The sequence below is a fragment of the Balaenoptera musculus genome, chromosome 21, assembly GCF_009873245.2.
Source record: "Balaenoptera musculus isolate JJ_BM4_2016_0621 chromosome 21, mBalMus1.pri.v3, whole genome shotgun sequence".
NCBI classification, from domain to species: Eukaryota; Metazoa; Chordata; class Mammalia; order Artiodactyla; family Balaenopteridae; genus Balaenoptera; species Balaenoptera musculus.
The window spans coordinates 35,316,816-35,338,129 of NC_045805.1; the positions used below are offsets into that span (position 1 = coordinate 35,316,816).

The window sequence follows — 21,314 nt, forward strand, 5'->3', positions numbered from 1 at the left end:
AATTTAAAGTCATCTGACTGCCTTATGCTCCAATTTACAATGATGGGACTTAATGCCTGAATTTTCTAGTCAACACTTATTTACTTGATATGAGATTTCAACTGTTCCCATAAAATTAAGCTAGGTTTTAAAAAAATCTAGTCAGTACAAATTAGGATAACCAATAATAAGAACAACATTATCAAAAGCGAACATACTCTAGGAACAAAATTGGAACTGCTGTTCTCAGAGATTCATCAGTTTTTATAAGCTTTGCTCTGAATGGAAATATTAAAGAAGTCAGTGGATAGAAATTATTCTGTGAATCAAAAAATATCCATTTTAAGCATAACTAGCCAAATTTACCTTTAAAAAGTTGGGACTTGATAGAAGCTTTGAAAGCCCTAATCTCTATCATTTGATTTGCCAAGAGCCAAAACACAGTCACTGGATATATTTTCTAATACTTTTATTCTATCATATTTAAAATAGCACCAACTCTTACCTTGACTGAAGTAGTAAGCAACAATAAAAATGTTGGGTTATATACTTTTGATACAGAGGAGATATATATCTGAGCTGCCTTGTGAGCATAGAAATGGCATTAAATTACTGAGGCATTAGATGTCACTGCTGCTGTAATTCAATTATTCAAATAAAAGTGTTTAATCCTCTAGATGGTTAATGTGTTTTTCTTCTGAAAGCTTTTGGAGTCTCAGCACATTTCATCATATTTAATGGGTGTTGTTTTTATTTTTAATTTTAACAGAAAATTAGGATGTGACTTGACTTGCTTTAGTTAAGACTGAGAAATCATAGGTTCTAGGGACTGCCAAATTTCACACCTAGGCAAGATGCATAAGAGCTGAAGACCGCTTTTATAAAGCTTCGCCCGCCCCCAAGGCGAGCTGTAATGAGACTGAACGTGAAGAAGATTGGATGCAGGTGTGTGTGTGGGGCTTCCCCCTCCACTGCCCTCACCTGCCGTGGGGAAGGGGAGAGGATGCTTCAGCCCGACCGCAAGCCAGGTGGGAGAGGGGCTCCAGCAGAACCACGTGGAGAGCTTGGCGCCAGCGCAAAGGTGCCGAGATGATGTCGCTGGGTCAGCCTGAGCAGGAGAAGAGATGCCTGCAGCGCCGCGCCTCCCCCCACCTGCGGGCACAGGTGCGCCTTCCTCCCGCGGGTCAGGATGCCCGGAGATGGTAGTGGACGGTGTCATGGACAAAACGGGTGTTTGCCCAAGGCCTTCCTCCAGGGGCAGGCCTATGGCACCTCAGCAGAACCAAACTGGAGGAGGACCTCCATCAAGGGGCCAAGGGTTAAAAGAGGTTGAAAACGACCAGCCAGGCGAGTCAAGATCCTCTTCACCAGAATTCAGTGGGAAGTACCCAGAGCGGATTCTTTTAAAAAGCATGGACGCTCCCTCATCCCGCACAAAAGGCCTCAGCTGTAGGAACCCACACACTCAGAGAGCACCCCCACACATGAGCTTGGAGCCGGACCGCGAGAGCTTACGTGCGCCTCACCCCCCCTTCCTGGGTGGGCCACACCAGTTTCTCCGGGTGTCAGGTGGGGCCCCAGCAGGAGAGCAAGATGAGATCGGGGATCGGAAGCGCACTCATCTGCCTTTATATTTGCTGCAAAAATATATTTCAGAACATTCTGGACGCAAGACACCTTGAGAAACATTTACTTGTCGTGCCTTTTTAAAGCATGGACTCACACTAGTGGTGAATTTACTAACCTCAGTTGTATGAAGACACGTCTCCCCTCTTCCTCCAGTTGCTGTACAAGTGACACTATTAACCTCAGTTGTATGAAGACACGTCTCCCCTCTTCCTCCAGTTGCTGTACAAGTGACACTATTAACCTCAGTTGTATGAAGACACGTCTCCCTCTTCCTCCAGTTGCTGTACAAGTGACACTATTAACCTCAGTTGTATGAAGACACGTCACCCTCTTCCTCCAGTTGCTGTATAAGTGACACTATTAACCTCAGTTGTATGAAGACACGTCTCCCCTCTTCCTCCAGTTGCTGTACAAGTGACACTATTAACCTCAGTTGTATGAAGACACGTCTCCCTCTTCCTCCAGTTGCTGTATAAGTGACACTATTAACCTCAGTTGTATGAACACACGTCTCCCCTCTTCCTCCAGTTGCTGTACAAGTGACACTATTAACCTCAGTTGTATGAAGACACGTCTCCCCTCTTCCTCCAGTTGCTGTACAAGTGACACGTCATTGGAAATTTCTCTGAAAACTGCCTGAAGTAGAGTCTTGAACATATAGCGGAAGTTTGGAGACATCCTTTGACCTGTAATTCCTCTTCTAGCAATTGATCTTAAATAATTAAAAAGATGTACAAAATATTAGCTGCAAGGATGCTCACTGCAGCATTGTTTATAGTGCTAAAAATTGGAAACATCCTCAGTTTTCAATAACAGATTGAACAATATTTCAATTCAATAAACATGGCACATTCATACAAAGGAATACTGTTCCATTATGTAAAATGATGTTGTAGATCATTGTTTCTCGACCTTTTTCCAATATTGTCCCTGTAAGGAGCCTTTTTAGACTTTTTTATCCTAATATCTTAATAGTTTCTCACCCACCTCCTTCCCCCATGAAAGTTTTTCTTTTCTTTTTTTTTTGGCGGGGGTGGGGGGCATGCCATGCAGCTTGTGGAGATCTTAGTTCCCTGACCAGGGATCGAACCCCTGACCCCTGCAGTGGAAGCTTGGAGTTCTAACCACTGGGCCACCAGGGAAGTCCCAGCCCCCATGAAATTTTAATACCACGATGTACATCTGTTTATATACTGTGGTCCTTTGAAGGGTCACAAAAACATTGTAATACCTAAGTTTTTTTCACCCCGAAGAGCCAGTATTTTCCAACTTGAGGGCTCATTCTCAAACTCATTGAGAAAGCATGTTGTTGATGGATATGTATTGACATGGAAAAATGTTTATGATATTTGGGAAAGTAAAAAAAAAAAAAGGTTGTATGATACAATCCACATTTATTTACTTGTAAATAGGTATAGAAAAATATCTAGAAGTTTCTATATAAAGGTATTAATTTTGGTTGTCTCTGGGTGAAAACCAGACCAAATATTTATTAATGTCCTATTATGTGAGGCACTTGTCATGTCGTTCACCCCCGATAACTCTGTGACGGGCTGGGGGCCCACAGTGAGACCAGGGGAGGGTAGCAAGCATGGAGCTTTGTACAACTTGGCATTTAGTAAGTGGTAGCTATTTTATTATGATCTTTATTATTTTTATTATTACCTTATTTTAGAGGTTCTGTTTTTGTTGTTGTTTTTTCTTAAATTAAGACAGCAGAGGTGAAATGGCACAGGGACCCATGGAGTCAAGCAGCCCAGGTCTGAATCTTTGCCATTGGCTGGGTAGCCTTGTACCAGTCGCTTAATCTCTGATGTCCAGCCCCTCACTCACTAAATGATCATGAGGACAATAATTATAGCCACCACATAGGCTGGTTGTGAGGATTAAATAAACTAATCCACGCACTATGCTTACAATAGTGTCTGGTATATAGAGGGCCCTCAATAATGTTGCCTTTTATTCTTACTTAATCTTCACAACGAACCCATGGTGGGGGGCTATAATTATCTCAGTTTTACAGGTGAAAGGACTGAGGCTTGGAGAGTTTAGATGATGGAATACGACTGCATTCCATCCCAGGGTGAGGAATCTGGAACCACAAGACAGTGCATGGGGGTCCAGGGGCCAGGTGGAAGGTGGTGATTAAAAGAAGATAAGTTCTCTCCAGTTTCCTATTCATGTCTGTGGTGATGATTGCCCACCTACGTGCACAGCGTGTGTTTTACACACATACATACGACTGCCTTGTGCTTCCGGGCTTCCTTTCTGGGGACCACATGGAGAGAGAGGATCAGGGAAGGTGCGTGGCCTGGGGCTGAAGCCTGGCTCCACCAGCGCTAGTTAAGTGGCGCTAAAGTGCACACCCGTCCTCGGATCCAACATTTCCTTACGTGTCAAAAAGGGGCCATAACATCCACCTCATGAAGTTAGTAAAATTAAATGAAATACAAATAGCTACCGTTTAGCACATGCCAGGAATGCATGAGTTACATTACGTTACACAAATCCCACAGGGGCTCTCAAGGGGCCACCTCCTCTCCCCCCCCCCCCCTTCCCTTTCCCTGTTCTTTCCTGAGGCTGATCCAGGAGATGTCTCGTTCATTCTCTGTCCACCCAACAGGCCCTCAGCGAGCTGCTTCCTGGTCCCAGCACCTGCCAGCTCTGGGAGGTGAGAGGAAAAACATCACCCCAGCTCTGGAGTGGCACTCGGACTGGTTAGAGGACAGTCCCATAAAGGTGTCACCGGAGTACAGTGTGATGCAGCGCCCCAAGGGACAGGCATATGACATTTAAAAAGGCTCAGTAACATTTCATTTCAAGCTGCAAACCCTCCGTGATTAAACCTTTCCTTGTTCTGCGTCTGCTGCCAGAGAACACCATCTCGGAGATTCATAACTGGCACCAAGACACCTACCTCACTTTGTAGTAACCTCCTCTCACATCAGATAGTGGTTTCTCTTCCTTCAGACCTCTCTGTTGCAGAGACAGCGAACTGCGTCATGTTCCCGAGCAAGTGACCTCTTTTCCCAACTTTGAAACCTCTCTCAAGGGCTTAGGTTAAAGGAACCCAGAACTCAGCCCTTAGAAGAAGGCTGAGTGTGTCCCACTACATCTCTGTACGTCTCTAATACTTAATCACATGCTCCCAGGGTGAGTTAAAGGGATGACAACTCTCATAGTTAAAGATCTAGTTAGGTAAAAAGAAAAGATGTTTATAATCGAAGCCCTAAAACAATGGGGAGGGTTCTCTTTCCCACAGAAATTCCTTGGAATGATGTAGAAAGAATACCTCCTAAAAATGGAGAAATGCACAAGGTAACTTTCTCAAGATCCATCTCCAATTAGGGGGGAGCAAAGACTAAGAACGTTCAGTTCATACAACAAACATCGACGAAGCCCCTGGGGTACATCAGTAAACAAAACAGTCAAAACCCCTGCCCTGGGTCGGTTACATTCTACTTAGTGGAGGCAGACAATCATCGTAATAATGCACAGAGCCTGTCTTAGAGTGTAATAATTGCTCCTAAAAAACAGAGCTACTTAGCAAATAGAGCTCTCCAGGGGTGACCGGGACAGGAGACCGCAACTGAAAGCGGGCTGGTCGGGGTGGGCATCGCAGGGGCATGAAGAGTCGAAGGAGGGGAGGGAGCATCAGGTCCCGGGCAGGCGAGGCCGAGGCCGGTGTGAAAGCTCCGGGCCCCCGGAGCGTGCCTGGCGCGTTTGGAGAGCCGGAAGGAGCCCAGCCGGGGAGCCAGTGCGGCAGGAGCGACGCCGGGAAGACAGACGATGTAGGGACTTGGAGGCGGCTCGCCGGCAGGACTTTGGTTTTCACTCCAGGTGAGACAGGGGGCCCTTGGAGGGTTTGTGCGGCAGCACAGTGTGATCTGACTTTTGCTTCAAAGGGGCCACCCAGCCTGCCAGGTGGACAGTATACGGGGAGGGGGCTTGTGAGGGAGCAGAGAGCAGTTCCTGCAATGGTCCAGGTGGGAAATTATGGCGCTTGGACCCAGTAGTCAGGTTCTGGGTTTTTTGAAGACACAGCTGACTAGACTTCCTGGAAAATGGAATATGGGGGGATGGGGTGAGAAAAAAAGAGGAATCAAGAATGACTCAGATTCTCGGAAGGATGGAGAAAGATGGTAGATGGGGAAGATTTAAGGGGAGAGTTTGGAACATGTTGTGTGAGAATCCATTAGACACGATGAGGACTTCGAACTGCGTCAGCTGAGCTAAGACAGAGCCCATTCCCTCCCGTGGCTCCCGGTCGGGCCGCAGGTAAATCTGCGCTGAGTTTGGAAGGTGCAGATGAGGCAGCGTCTAAGGTCAGGCCAGGACCTGCCTGCACTGTGGCCGAAGCGCTGGCCACCGCGCTGCCAGGGCGGGTAGCAGATCCTGCAGCCTCCCTAGCCCCACCCCTCCCCAGCTCTGCTGACCCCGGGGCCGGGGTGCAGGCCGGCGTGTGGTCCAGGTCAGAGGCAGTGAGAGGCAGATGTGGCCCCAGTCGTCCGGCTCCCTCCCACTTCAGGTCCAGCTCTTCCTCCCAACTGCAGGTACAGCTGACCTACGGCACCTGCAGGCCCCCAGGGGCAGAGTCAACAGATCTTCACAGACCCTTCGGCAGCTCCACCACTGCAGAAATTCTAATCCCTGCAATGAATCCCGCCCCCCCCATTTCCTATCACTCAGAGTGGTCTTGCCTTTCTGATTAGACTCTGCTACAGCATCCAAGTGAGATGCTGGGTAGGTGTTGGCCGTGAGTCTCAAGGTCAACTGGATGTTGACCCAGCTGGATGTGTAAATCTGGGAGTTGTCGTCATATGACTGGTATTTGAAGCCCTGAGACTGGATTGGATCACCCAAAGAGAGAGCATTCCAATAGGAGACGAGTCCAAGGCCCAGGACCCTGGGAGCTCCACAGTAAAAACGTCAGAGGGGAAACAGCCAAGGAGACTGAGAGCTACCAGTGAGATAGAAGGAAAACCAGAAGAGCACACACAGTTCAAGGTGAAGGAAGAAAGAATGTCAGGAGGAGATCGAGACCGACCGTGTCAGGTAAGACGAGGACTGAGAGGTGACCGCTGTGCTTGAAGTTATTATTATTGACATTTTCCAGAGGGGTTTGCTGAAGTGGAGTGAGTAAAATCTGATTACAGCAGGTTCAAGAGGAAATAGGGTGAGAAAAATTGGAGAACACTCTCGAGACATTTCTTTCTGAAGGAGAGCAGAGAAATAATGAGGAAAAAATGACGTCAATAAAAAGTTGTTGTTTTTTTAAAGTTGGGAGAAACAAAACCTATTTGCTTTCTGGTGAGAATGACCCAGTAGAGAAGGGGCCCGATTCCTGGGGGAGTGTCCTTGAGAAGTGATGCTAGTAGGGTCTAGTTCACAGGGAGGGCCCCTGGCCGCAGAAGCCTGGACTCCCTGTGAAGGGGCAGGAACATGGGGTCATGTGCTTCCTGATTGGATGCGTGTCAGGAGTTTGGAAGCTCTCTTCCAATGACCTCAGTTTTCTCAGTGAGTAGAAAACAAAGCCATCAGCTGAGACAGAGCACAGGGAAAAGGTGTTGGGGGTTTTAGGAGAAGAAAAGGCGTGAAATATTTCTCTAGGCGAGCAGGAGAGCACACGGACTAGGGAAATATAGGATGTTCTCAAGGCAGCATCGGGGCCCACTTGGGGACGGTGGTCGTGAATGTCACGTGTAGTGTGAGTGTGTGTGAGCCACTCTCAGCTGCGCAGACACAATACAGAGAGAACGAGGGCAGGGTCAGGCAGGTTTGTTGAATGAGAAGGATGAAAAAAACAAAAACAAGGGGGGATGAGGGTGTGCACAAGAGAGTGATTGTAACAATTGGCCATTTAACTGGGCAAAGAGGGAAGAAAGGGGGTGAGGGACAGGGAACAGGTGACAGAGTTCATGGAATGAAGGTCCCATTGGGGTCAAATGTTGGGCTCAAGGTGCTGTATGAATAACTGAAAAGACAGCGGATGGAGGCGGGAAGTGGGAGGCGTGAGATGAAGGTCATGGGAGGTAAGGACGTGGAAGTGAGTGGCTGACGGCGGGTGGAGGGCAAGATTATAGGGAACAAGAATGAAAGGACCTGAAGACCAGGGCACTGCAAGGATCACAGATGTGTACGTTGAAATCAACAAGAGTTAATATGAGAAAAGTGTTGAAAAGAGTGATAGTGATTCGGGAACTAAAATGACCCAGAAATGAGGGGACTTGACTGTTGTGATCCCCTTCCACCCACTCATGGGTGAGGGAGGGGTCCCTGTCTGAATAGCATGGGACACAGGATGCTCAACACGGGACAGAGGAGAGGGCAGCGGTTCACCAGCCACACACACTCACAGCTGGGGGAGGAGGGCACCGCCTGCCATGCAGGGTCTCATGGGGGCTGCTCTCAAGATTACAGTGAACCAGAGAAGCCTGGGGGCAGGCTTTGTAGTAACAAGAGGGCGTGGTGCCCCTGCGCCCCGTGGGAGGGGCTGATTGGCTTGTTTGGGTAATTTTTCAGGGAAGTGAACTTGTTAGCTTGAGGACCACGTGGGGCGCAGCTGACCCAACTGACAGGAAGCCTTTCCCACTGGGGTGGGAGGCATATCTGGCAAGAGCAGGGCAACGCAGGATCAGCCCTTTGGGGCCTGTGAGGCTCCAAGGTGTCAAGGCGGCATTTGAAGCTTTAGGCTTTACAGTACACTTGACCCCAGCTGATGACTCTGACAATGAGAGGGAGTGGGGGGCAGAGTCTGATGAGATGGGGTTTAAGGCTGGGAGATGTCAGGACAGGGGAAAAGGGTGTGGAAGGAGCAATGGGGGGCGGAGAGGACATTGACCCCCTGCTACCTGAGGAGCTGCAGGGTCCTCCGGGGAGACTTGGGTTCAGTTAGGCAGTGAGGGGACCATCCAGAAAGGAAAGCTGAGAGATACGGAGAAATAACCTGATGGCTTGCAGCGAGTTGCAGAGGCATTGTGGAAGGTTCCAGGAGTTGGGGAGGACTGAGAGACAGGGGAAGAGGGGCTCTGCAGAACCACATGGTAAATAGAGTCCAGGAGGGGACTAGGGCCCTGTGGGCTGGGCTCCTCGTGGTGACAGACGTAAACAAGGGAAAAGGAACAATGAGATTAGTCACGACAGCCTCAAGGCACAGCTGACCACTCAATGGGCAGGTTCTGGCCAGGCTCTGCCATGATTAGTTATGGAATCGTGGATTCATCTCTGGGCTTCACTTTCCATGTGAGTGAAATGAGGGACATGGAATAGAAGATTTCTTAGGGTAACTTTTAGTCCATAATATGAGATTTTATCCAGTTTGCCCAAGTGCTGCAGCGCCTGAAGGCCACCGTGGCCCTGCCCCGCTCACCCAGCCTTAGTGCACAGGCTCTGTGAGCAGAACCAGTTCAGGGTCATTTCTCATGATTCCCTCCTTTCCACCAGCCCCACTGTGCTCTGAACTCGTCACCAACTTTACTCCTGTCCTCGCCCTGATCCCGGAGCCACGCACCTCTCGTCCTTACTGTGCTCTTAACGCTCAGCGTTCTGGCTCTCCACGTGAGTCTCCAGCTCACCCCTCCTGGATGGAGGTCAGAGCCGCCTCAGTGAGCCTTGCCTCCTTCCATGGTCAGGACCCTCTCTACCACCGCTTGGGCAAGACTAACCCAGTTACAGGGTTCTCAGATTTCTCTGGATGACCCGTACTTGTTTACACAGGGCAAGAAACATTTTCTGCTCTCTCTCCTACACAGACACTGCACACAAAGCACAAGGGTCTTGGAATGGGCCTGCTCTTCTCCCAAATATCCTGAGATGCCGGAGCAGTAGAAGTCCAGCTTCCAAGGCAGCGTAGTTCAAAGACACGTCTCTCCTCCACCTGTGTGAGTCCTTCCCCTCGAACACGCTACTCATGCAAAGGAGTGGTTCTTCCACCAGCAATTCTGCACAAGTTGCAGGGGGGTCATAGGCCTTCTTAGGTCCACCTCTTAGAATCCCATAGATCCCCTTAGGGTTTCTTAACTTGGCCAGGATCCCTTCCTGGGAATTTTATTTCCTCCTTTTCAAAGACAGAGAGAGAGAGAGCATCCAGAAAGGAGATGGAAGGCTCCATCTCCCCTCATCTCAGGGAAGAGAAATTCCCGGGACAGAGAGTGGAAAAATCCCATCTCCTGACAAAGACTCCTTCCTGGGAAACTTGTCTTTTCAGTTCATATCCACAAAGGCACCTCCACCGCCCCCTGGACAGCCTCCCCTCCCCCAGCACTTGTCCTTGAAATCTCAATCCTCTGCTCGTATCCTGCCCGGGTATCTAATTGTGATTCTGGAATTAGGCTGAAATACAGTCTACATTCTCATTTTCTAACACAATCATATTTAATCATTGTTATTAGTGACACATTCTAATATTTATTCTTCTGAGGAACATATAGGTTAACACGAGTGGCACACCTTCTAATCTTTTTTTTCTAATTATTTATAAACTATGCATTTTGTGTAGTCATCGGCTGTCTTTCTCTAAAGGGAGCGCTGACATTTCCCATGGTTGGCAACTGCTCTGCACAGCAGCTGGTTATCTGATATGTCTGGTTAACAAGTTCCTCTTTGACATTTAATAAACTGCAGTGATTTCACATTTAGGTATTTCCCCACTCGCTTGATGAGGGCAAAAGCACCATATAAAGGCCATCTTACTAGGTGTGATTGCAAAAACAGCGGCAATTTTTATGGATAAGCAGAACTAAAAAGTTACCTTTTCTACCTCTGTTTTTTTGAAGTTTAAATCTTCAGCTTTTCTTTGGAAATACACGATCTTATTCTAACATTTTTACTGCTTACAGGTTTTCTTCGTAATGTATTTGCCATCAACTGCTTTGGTTATGGTTTTGTCTCTTTAACACTAAAGATATTATTAAATAAAGGGCAAAAAGCAAAGTTTTGGTTTTTGTTTTTTGTTTTTTTTATGGAACTATAGCTCTTTAAATCAGAATAGACTTGAGTTTTCCAATAAAATCTTCTGTCAGTGAATGTTCAGTGAGAACTCTACACATCCAACCAGTTGACATTTCAGAATACATTGAAGCAAAGCATAATTCAAGGTCATCAGCCTGCCTAGATCCTCAAACACCAAGTCTCTGGCAATTTGACTTTATGCTAGCATAGCTTTAGATGGTAAAACCAAGAATATTTTTCTGACTCTTCTTCCTCCAAAGGAAAACATATCCCAAAGCAGCCCAGCAAAATACCCCAAATCACATCTCCCACCATGTCAGAATTCTTATTTTAACACAGTCACAGTTATAGAAAGTATAAAACTTTTCAAAGACCCAAGCATTTCTTCCTAAAATATATTCTTGCTGGTGTTTTGCTTCACACGAAAGTTTCAATCCTAAGCAGCGACTTACCAAGCTTGCATCTGGCCAGGTCCTTGGAGAGGCTCCTCTTTGTTTTGAGGTTGTGTCTGACACAAAATATAAAATTTGGTCACTTCCGCTGCCTGGTATTAGTGACTTGGTTTATCCCAATGGACTGACTCCACGACAGGGTGAAATCCAATCCCTTCTCTCTGCAAATCTTCAAATTATTTTCTTCCTCATTCTCCTCTTCTACACCGTAGGCCACGACGAAAACCACAAAATCTTGGTTTACTTGTCAAGGAAAAGGTGTCAAACGTACACGTGCCAAGCCAAGTAGGAATCATCGATCGCAAAAGGATGTAGAAGGTTCTTCAGATAGATTAGTCACCCCATTAGCTCTCTGCTTTTGTAAATATTTGTCAAAGGAGTAAGTTTTTTCAAAGCGGGAGTGATATCCAAGTGCCGACAGAGAAGGTGACAGGGATTCTAAATCAGCAGGAGGGAAATCAGACCCTGTGGCTCCGACAGTTAATCCAGCAACAGGAAGCGCACTGGTTTAGCTAACGCTGGAGAAACAGTGGCCTCTTACGGAGCCAGCTGTCACACTGATTACACACGGTGTGGTGACTGGTAGCTTATCGTGCCAGTCATTCAAAGGGAAGTACGGGATGAGAGGGCTACAGCTGAAAAGCCATCTCAGGCCTAATTATTTCATTTTTATGAATAAAGTCCAAAAGTTCCATAACATTCTTTTCCTCATCCTTCCTTCCCAGCGTGTTACCTTCCTCCTCGGAGACATTTTAAAGATGCAAACATACTCTAATGAGGTTTAACTTTTAAACAATTAGTAACGACAGGTGAATTTTTGTTTTCCTAATGTTTCTGGCATTCTCTACCGTAGGAATATCATAAGCAAAAGATATTACAGTATTTACTTTGACAACCTATATTGAAAAATATCTTATAACCGGGAAAAATCTTCCATCTCTACACGGAGCAGTTTTGCCCACTTGCCACATAAAATATAGGCAGGCAGCACAAACACTGGGGGATGGTGAGAGGTAGTGAGAAACTCAGGTTCTTCCAATCCTTGCTATGTTCATTTCTTTTCTTTTATGCCATTTTTACAAATGTGAGCATAGGCAAGAAAATTAGCACATGTGGGTTTACCCAAAACCTAGTAACAAGCTGATCCTAAAGAAAACCAGAGAGGGTGCCCCCTAACCCTTTTCAGATCTAGTATTTACTGGGGCTTGGGGACCTTGCTATTCAGAGAGCTCTGATTCTCTACCAGGCAGACCCTCGTGCGCTCACCTGTGATAAGGTAGAGTGAGATCCAGAACAGACAGTGAGGGGACACGTGGGCCAATGTAAATTGTAGGGAGAAGAAAAAATATTTGAGGAGAGTTCTCTGAACTTTAAGTAGCATGTCTTTGGTGGAAAACAACACACAGGTAAATGTAAAATACAGTCAAAGATAAGCAAAAAGGGGGCTTCCCTGGTGGTCCAGTGGTTAAGACTCAACGCTTCCACTTCAGGGGGTGCGGGTTTGATCCCTGGTCCAGGAACTAAGATCCTGCATGCCGCGAGGCCAAAATATAAAATAAAAAATAAATTAATTAAAACGAAAAAAAAGATAAGCCAAAAGGAAGGCTCCATTTGTCAGAAACTTATCTGTTAAAGGTAATTCCCAGGGTTTTCAATTTAAGTGATAATACAAGGTCACGTGAGATCATACATTTAGCAGAAAACTTGGCATCAAAGACCGTTTTCCCCCTCATATTGCCTCCAGTCAGTAGCGCTGTCATGTCATATTATCTGTTTATTAAGCACAAAGCCAGGAATCTTCACAGATCCAAGATTTTAAGATAATTATTCTATTGGTTTTCAATTATTATTTTCCTCAGGGTACATTTATGGTCTTATTTCCTAGAAGTATTTTATTTAGTTACATGTAAATTCATAAAAAAATTCTCAACACATAAATGTTTCATGATGTTGCTGGATGGTCAGTTTTCATTTATGCCTGAATGCAGGTTCACTGAAAACATTTTGCGGTCCTGGTGGAAAACCAAGAGGAATCCTGGCAGAGGTTTCCTGGAGGTTAGCAAACCTAATGAAATACTGTACAATGAAGCATTGTTTGCAATTGTGACTTAACTGCATTCTTATCTACTTCCAAAGTTGCTTTTGTATTTATCTGAGTTGTAAACAGCTTCCAAAGGTCAGACTACTTTACAGGGAAGAACTCTGATTTCCTTTCTGTGAAGGCATGTATCTCTGCTCTATCTTTGCAGTATTTTATCTTCTTCAGCCCTATTCCCTTTTTCCTATGAAGGTCACCTGTCCCTCTCTGCCATGTCTCAGGATCTATTCCACTCCACTGATATTTTCTAAGTCAGATAGAGAAGGATGCCACGTCTCTACCTATTATATGCTATTTTCTCTTGAAACAGTTATAAGGGAGACAACATATCTAAAGATTTTAAACAGTAGTGAAACAGGAGGGAAGGGGGCAGGGTACAACCTTTAAAAGAATGACATAGCCATAGGACATGATAAAAACTGGTTAGAACCAACTAGGTCCAAGATGGTGGAAGATTTGACTTCCAGTGGACCTTGAGCCTCATACATTAGCATCATTGTAATACATTAGCATAAGTAAGTGACACACCCACCAGTGCCATGACACTTCCAAGGCCGACCATGAAAGATCAAAAAGTGGGCAGTGGCCCAGTTCCTGGAAATCTCCACTTCTTCCCCAAAATAGTTGGAATAATTCTCCCACTCATTAGCTTATGAAATTACCCAGTCCATAAATACTAACCACCCCATATTTTGGGGCCTCTCGCCTTCTGAGATGGCCCACACTCTGTCTGTGGAGCATGTTTCTCTCTAAATAAATCCACTTCTTACCTATCACTTGGTCTGTCACTGAATTCTTTCTGCAATGAGACATCGAGAACCTGAGTTTCATTAAGTCCTGAGACCAGGTGTGTGATCTGAATTAAAAGACCGTGGGTTGAAGTCCCAATCTGAGTTGCACAGTTTCAGTAGTAGTTGAACTCATTTCTTGTTCTTTTTTCTGAAATATTTTTTCTCATTATAAAAGTAATAAGGCTCATTGCACAAAATTTGAAAATTGCAGAAAAATCCAAAGTACAAAACTTGATAATACAAATCAGCCACATTACCATCAACCAGAGACAATCACTCTCCCAGTCCTTTTTTTCTACATGTATTTATTCTTCATAATATTCAGATAGTATTATGTCCTCTTTTCTCCACCTACTTTTATATTTTGAATATTTATGTCCCCATGTCATTTAAATGTGGTTTTAATTTCTATACAATACTCATAATGTATTTACTTCTCCCCCCATGGGAGGCACTTAGACATTTCCCAATTTTTTCATTATTTTAAATAATGTTGTTGAGAATGTCTCTCTAGACATTTTAAAATTGCCCCTCGGGACTTCCCTGGTGGCGCAGTGGTTAAGAATCCACCTGCCAATGCAGGGGACACGGGTTCGAGCCGTGGTCCAGGAAAATCCCACATGCTGCGGAACTAAGCCCATGCGCCACAACTACTGAGCCTGTACTCTAGAGCCCGCGAGTCACAACTACTGAGCCCGCGCGCCTAGAGCCCGTGCTCTGCACCAAGAGAAGCCACCGCAATGAGAAGCTCGTGCACCGCAACGAAGAGTAGCCCCAGCTCGCCGCAATTAGAGAAAGCCCGCACACAGCAACGAAGACCCAACGCAGCCAAAAATAAATAAATAAAAGCAATCTTTTAAAAAAAATAAATAAATAAAATTGCCCCTCTTCATCAAAACAACCAATTAATCCAGTCCATCTATGTACATACAAGCCTCAGTCCCCTGTGAGGTGAGGGGTTGCCCTTGCATTTCCTTCAGTTGAGGGGCCCAGAGAGGTTCTATCACCTCCCTGGAGCCCTGTAACTAGTTATTTGAAATTCAGAATCTTTGATTTTTTTCACTTTCTCCATCTTTCATGCTCAATCAAACACTAAGTCTGTCCTTTTGAACTGCCTTTTTTTAAACCCATTTATTTTTATTTTATACCAGCTCTTGCCACCCGGTTCCAGGCCCGTCCTTGTAGCCACACCCCAAAGCCACCTAAATGGGCTTCCTGCCTCTGGACCCCCCTCATTCTAACCCTCCCCGCACACCAGCATCAGATGGGTCTTCCTTTAAGCCACTAAGCCAGTTCAAAGCTTCACTGACTCCTTAGTGAAACCCTACATGAAACATGAACCCCTGCCTGGCCCTCAAAGCCCCATTTTCCCTTCCAGTCTTACCTCATCCACTGCCCCCGCCCCTCATCTGCTCACCCTCCCATTCCTGGCTCCCTGCCTTCTCCTTATACTCTTTACCCCAAGCAGAATACTCTCGTTTCCCCTCATCTCTTCAAATTTTACTCAGGTCTCTAAGGCCCAGCTCAAGTCTCATTTACTCCATGAAATAGAGTGAGCTTCCCATTGGATTTGAAGTTGGCTGACTTGAGGTCAAATCTCTGCTTTGCTGCTTCGGCTGGGGGATCTGGGGAGAAATACTTAACTTTTCTGAGTCATTTCTGCATATGCAAAGGTAAATGATTATACTAATACTTGCCCTTTATCAACCTCCCAGAACCCTAGGAAGGACGGAATGTGCGTCACAAAGGTCTGGTAGCAGCAAAGTGCTAGGCAAATGAGAGGCAATACCTCTCATTTGAGGTGTGTTGGGCCAGTTCAGCATCCAGGTCTGCACCACGCACTGTGGCACTGAATTACATCCTGTCCCATCAGACTCTCTCGTTGTTTCATGTACGGTAATCATTTTCCCTCAACTTGGCTGTGAAGTCTCTGAATGCAAGGCAGTACCTTACCTCACTTCCATAACCCTCAAAGCCTAACACAGCACGTTGTCTTAAAGACTGCTGGTCTAATCCACATGAGTTCTAGCTGGATTCGGGTCACAGTGGAATTTAGATACAAAGGGAAGAGCCCAGCCTTCTGTAGGTCTTCTGGAGTAGGAAAGTCTTACGCTTTGGGGAGTCCTAGAAGACTGGGATCAAGGTTAGCATACGCCTTGGTGAGTCTATGGAAATGTAATGTCAATTTGGATCTTGCCTCTCAGAGACTTTCACTGAATTTTCACAATGACCCTTATTAAGTACATTTAGTGACATCAGAGGACAGAGGCAAGGATGTCCTGTAGACATCCAGGAACAATACCCACACCCTGGATATCTTTATCAGAAAGGTCAGGCTACCTGACCATGAAATGCTGTTGAAGATGGTCCACTGATGATCTGCTCATAAATTACTCATTTAATCTGAAATTCATTTCTCAGTTTGTTTTTTTTTTTTTAAAGATTGATTGATTGATTGATTGATTGCTATGTTGGGTCTTCGTTTCTGTGCTAGAGCTTTCTCTAGTTGCGGCAAGCGGGGGCCACTCTTCATCGCGGTGCGTGGGCCTCTCACTATCGTGGCCTCTCTTGTTGCGGAGCACAGGCCCCAGACGCGCAGGCTCAGTAGTTGTGGCTCACGGGCCTAGTTGCTCCGCAGCATGTGGGATCTTCCCAGACCAGGGCTCGAACCTGTATCCCCTGCATTAGCAGGCAGATTCCCAACCACTGCGCCACCAGGGAAGCCCCATTTCTCAGTTTTGATTACCTGTTTTCTAGAGACCTAAAGAACATTTTACCCTCATAGGTCTACCCCTAAAAAAGCCAGTTCTAGGGATAAGGTTAGGGTTAGTGACAAGAAACAGGGTTCACGTTAGAGTTAAGGGTTAGTGCTGCATTTAGGGTTAGATTCAGTTTACCGTCAGAGTTAAGGCTCAGCTTTGGATGAGGCGTCAGTTTAGATGTGTAGCTGCAGATGCAGGTTCATGCCAGAGTTGGTGTTAGTGTTGTCAACTACAACTGGCCCTTGCCATTGACATCTACCTCTACAAGGATTAAACTACGTGCTGTTGCAGCTGCTGATTTTCAACACCCCCTGAAAGGAGTTCAGCGTGGAGAGCTGAAATGAGGCACTCTGTGCTCTGGGAAAAAACTGGCAGAACAGGTCTTCAGATAGTTAGATATTTTCAGGAGCTGACTTTATGAGCCCAGTTCTTGTATCTCCGCATATCTAGAAAAACACTAAAATCCTTCATGGTGACATCTGCTCCTCGTGACTAGCAGTAAGCTTCACGAGATGAGCAGAAACCTTCTACAAAAAATCTGTGCTTGACTGCATGCATTCCCCCTTCACCAAAATCACATATATACTGACATTCTGCCCTACTTCTTCGGAGCAGTTTCTCAGAGCTACCTGAAATGCTGTCTCGCGGGCTGCAGTCCTCATTTTGCCCCAAATAAAACTTAACTCGCAACTCTCAGGTTGTGTCTTTTTTTAAGTTGACAGTGCGACACGCAGGTTGGGGGTTGGGATTAGAGTTAGGGTTAAGGGGACAGGTTAGGGTTAGAGTTAAGGTTAGGGTTAGGCTAGATTCCTGGATACAAGGACGATTTTACAAAAAGGTGTTCTTGAAAATTCTTTGTATGATAAAGGACACATTTTTACCGACTTCCCGGGAACTAGTGCGGCACTGTTGGAAAGAACCTTCATTCTACAACATTTCAAGATCAAATTCAATATACAGTTTTCCATAGTTCATCAGAGTGTTTTTTAAATCTCTAATCCTGAAAGGGCAAGTAACACTTTTAATGTCATTGTTAACACCCTGAAGTTCACTTTGTAGGTTGTGTTCAGTTTGTACTGCCCTCTTCCCCTCCTGATATGCTGAATCCCCGACATAAAAGATGACACCATTAAAGAAAAAAGCCATGATCTGGAATCCACTTACATTTTATATGAAAACTACATTTTAAAATAAACACCATATACTTTTGAAGTGCTAGTCATTTGTCAGGTGCCATAAACATAAAGTACAATCTGTTTTTAGCAGAAACACACTTCCAAATGGTTACATGTAGCTCCCATCTGCATTTCCGGCCCAGTCCTCTTTCTCAAACTATTGCAACAGGTCCAAAAATGAGCCCGTGTCTCCACAGCCATCACCTAACACACCTGCTGCTTCTTTTCCATTCTTCTCAACAGCAACACCATTAACCAAGGGTCCAAAACAAAAACCTTCTCTCGACTCTTTTCCTCACCTCCCACCATCCCCTCCTGTTGTAGAAACTCTCAGATCTCCACTGCATCCCCTCTTTCTGTCTACCATGGTTTACTGCGCTCACCACACTTTTTTTTTGTAATCTTTATTGGGGTATAATTGCTTTACAATGCTGTGTTAGTTTCTGCTTTATAACAAAGTGAATCAGCTATACGTATACATATACCCCCATATCCCCTCCCTCTTGAGCCTCCCTCTCACCCTCCCCATCCCACCCCTCTAGGTGGTCACAAAGCATCCAGCTGATCTCCCTGTGCTATGCAGCACTTTCTTATGCTCATCTCCCGGGAGTGGATGGTAAGCTTCTGGAAGCTGAGACCATCTCATTCATTGCTGCACCACCAGTGCCCTGAACAGTGCCTGGCACCTAGTGAGCGCCCACAAAATTTTGCTGAAAGAAAATAGCTTACAGGGCTAAATAACTCTCAGAGATCCTCTTTATATATTAGTACGTCCAGTCCGAAAATAAAACTTATGCTGTGTAAGGCTTCTTTAAAAAGCACACCCTGCATCTTAACAGGAAGATACAGATTAATAAACAGCTGACAGAACAAACTAAATAGCGTCCAGTGACTCACCAGCTGACCATTCAATTGCTGCTAAAGACGCAGGAAGCAAGCAAAGATGGGGACAGACCTCACTCTTCATTACTAGCAGGCTTTGCAAGGTGCTCGAAAGCTCTGGGTAGCAGGACGTTCGCACATCTCACGGTGGGAAAAATCCAGGCACGGAAGCAGACCATAGCAAAAATGAAATTGGGAGGCTTTGTGAATACAGAACCTGATTAATACCAAATTGGTGGCCACAGAATATCCGGCACACCCTCCCTCGTCCACTTGTGTAGCAGGGAGCCTGGCATGTGGTTTTTAGGTGCCATTCATGAGAAGATGATGACTCTATATAGACAGTAAACGTTTCTGTAACCTCTGGGTGTCTGCCCTGCAATAGAACTAAAGTGGGGGAGTTGCTGGTTTCACAATAATAAAGTCAGAAAGCTCAGTCACCATCTGCATTACAGAGCGGAAGGCCCAGAAGACACAGCCCTGGGCACATGCCTACCGCTTGAAGCTTCTTCTCCTAGGAGAATGCTAATCCCCTATTTAGCAGGTTGGAGTTTAGTGAGAACTCCCACCGACAGCTTCCACTTGGGAAGGCGTAGGTGATCAGACGAAGCACAAGCGGATGAGTGGCGGGAGACCGTATATAAATAGGCAACTCTGACCCGCAATCCCTGCAGCCACCAGACCAAAACGGTGAGGATTTGATCAAGCTACGCAAGCTTCCTTAACGTCCCGCCCCCGACTCCCTCTCCATCCCGTGCTTCCAACTCTGGACCAACCGGGGAAACCCAAATATTCTTCCTAAATCAATCACGCAGAACGCTTGGCTTGTTGCCCAGGTCAACAGCCTGGGGTCAGGGCCCCTGTCCACTACGCAGCCTTCCGACCGCCGCCAGCGGTGGCGGCCACTCCCGCGCGTTCTCACGTTGGGGGCCTCCGCGGGTTTTCTCTCTGCGCGTCTCTGGAGCGTCCTGAGCCCCGCCTTCTGTGATGGAAGGAGGACTGGGCGCCGCGGGCGGGGTGGTGGCATCCGGAACTGGAAGGGGGCCCTTTGGAGTTGGGGGGAGCGGCTGGGGTGCAGGTAGAGGCCTGGGGGCCGCTGGGGAAAGGGGAAGGAGGTGAGGAAACGCGCCCCGCGGGGCCGCCGGTGATGGTGGCCGTGGGAAGCCGGTCGCAGCCGCAGGGGCGCCCCGCGGGGAGTCGTGCCCCGAGGCCGGCGCCTGCGCCCTGCGGGACCGCCGCTCGTGCTCCCAGGGGTGGCCCTGTCCCGAGAGCCCGGGGGCGCGGGGAGCCGGGCCGCAGGGCGGAGGCGGCCGCCTGAGCGCCCGAGAACCCCCGGGAGGTGGGGGAGGAGGGGCTGACCCCGCCTCCTCGTTCTTATTCTGACTCAGTTCTTCCCGTCTTTCTCCAGCCTGGAGCCCTCCAGAGCGGGACGTTAGCCTGTGAGTCCATAACCGTCATGTGCCCCCCCCCCCCCCCCCCCCCCACACACCAGGGGCTGGAATCAGATCCCCCCAGGGCCCTGCAATGACGCCAAGGAACTAGCTCCAGGGCAGAAGCGTCTCAGCTGACGGGAAAAGAAGGCCTCCGCCCACACCCGCGCCTGCAGCCCTCCGGCCACAGAGAGCTGGGAAGGTCTTCTCCCTCCACCCTCTTTTAGGCCGGGGTGATGTTTACTTTTTTGTTGTTGTTGGTTTTTGGCTGCGTGGGGTGTTTTCAAGAGAAGGGCCTACTCTTCCATGCGGTGCGCGGGCTTCTCACTGCGGTGGCTTCTCTCCTTGTGGAGCGCGGGCTCTAGGCGCACAGGCTTCAGTAGTTGTGGCACGCAGGCTCAGTAATTGTGGCTCACAGGCTCTAGAGCGCAGGCTCAGTAGTTGCGGCGCACGGACTTAGTTGCTCTGCGGCATGTAGGATCTTCTCGGGCCAGGGATTGAACCCGTGTCCCCTGCATTGGCAGGCAGATTCTTAACCACTGTGCCACCAGGGAATCCCCGAAACACAGGTTTTTGTGACACAACTTCCTATTGAAGAATTCCAGTTGGATGTTCCACCAGCACCCGAAGCAAAGCATTTTAAAAACTGGAGTAAGGACTTCCCTGGTGGTGCAGTGGTTAAGAATATGCCTGCCAATGCAGGGGACACGGGTTCGAGCCCTGGTCCAGGAAGATCCCACATGCCGCAGAGCAACTAAGCCGGTGCACCACAACTACTGAGCCTGTGTGCCACAACTACTGAGCCTGCGCTCTAGAGCCCGCAAGCCACAATCACTGAAGCCCAAATGCCTAGAGCCCCTGCTCCGCAACAGGAGAAGACACCAAAAGCCCGTGCACCGCAACGAAGAGTAGCCCCCGCTCGCCACAACTAGAGAAAGCCTGTGTGCAGCAATGAAGACCCAACGCAGAGATAAATAAATAAATAAATTTATTTATTTATTTATTTATTTTAAAAAAAAAACTGAATTAATTATTCCCCACAGCCCACACAAAAAATTGAGTTCTCCTAATTGCATGTCCTTTTCCAGTGAATAGCTCCTTCTTGCACTTACCTGCTGAAGCCAAATGATTGGGAATTCATTTATGTTTCTTCTCCCTCACACCCAA

The 21,314-nt window shown here is 47.0% G+C and overlaps 1 long non-coding RNA gene across 2 annotated transcripts in view; it reads right to left on the bottom strand.

The window, feature by feature from the left end:
* Positions 1-11,493, bottom strand: part of LOC118888044 — a 113,703-nt gene extending 102,210 nt beyond the window's left edge. For both annotated transcript variants that reach the window (XR_005018229.1, XR_005018228.1), the window contains exons 1-2: positions 11,010-11,493; positions 1,724-2,320 (exon numbers count right to left, since the gene is read on the bottom strand). This is a non-coding gene — a long non-coding RNA (uncharacterized LOC118888044). The remainder of the gene's footprint in view (positions 1-1,723; positions 2,321-11,009) is intronic.
* Positions 11,494-21,314: the final 9,821 nt, after the last annotated feature.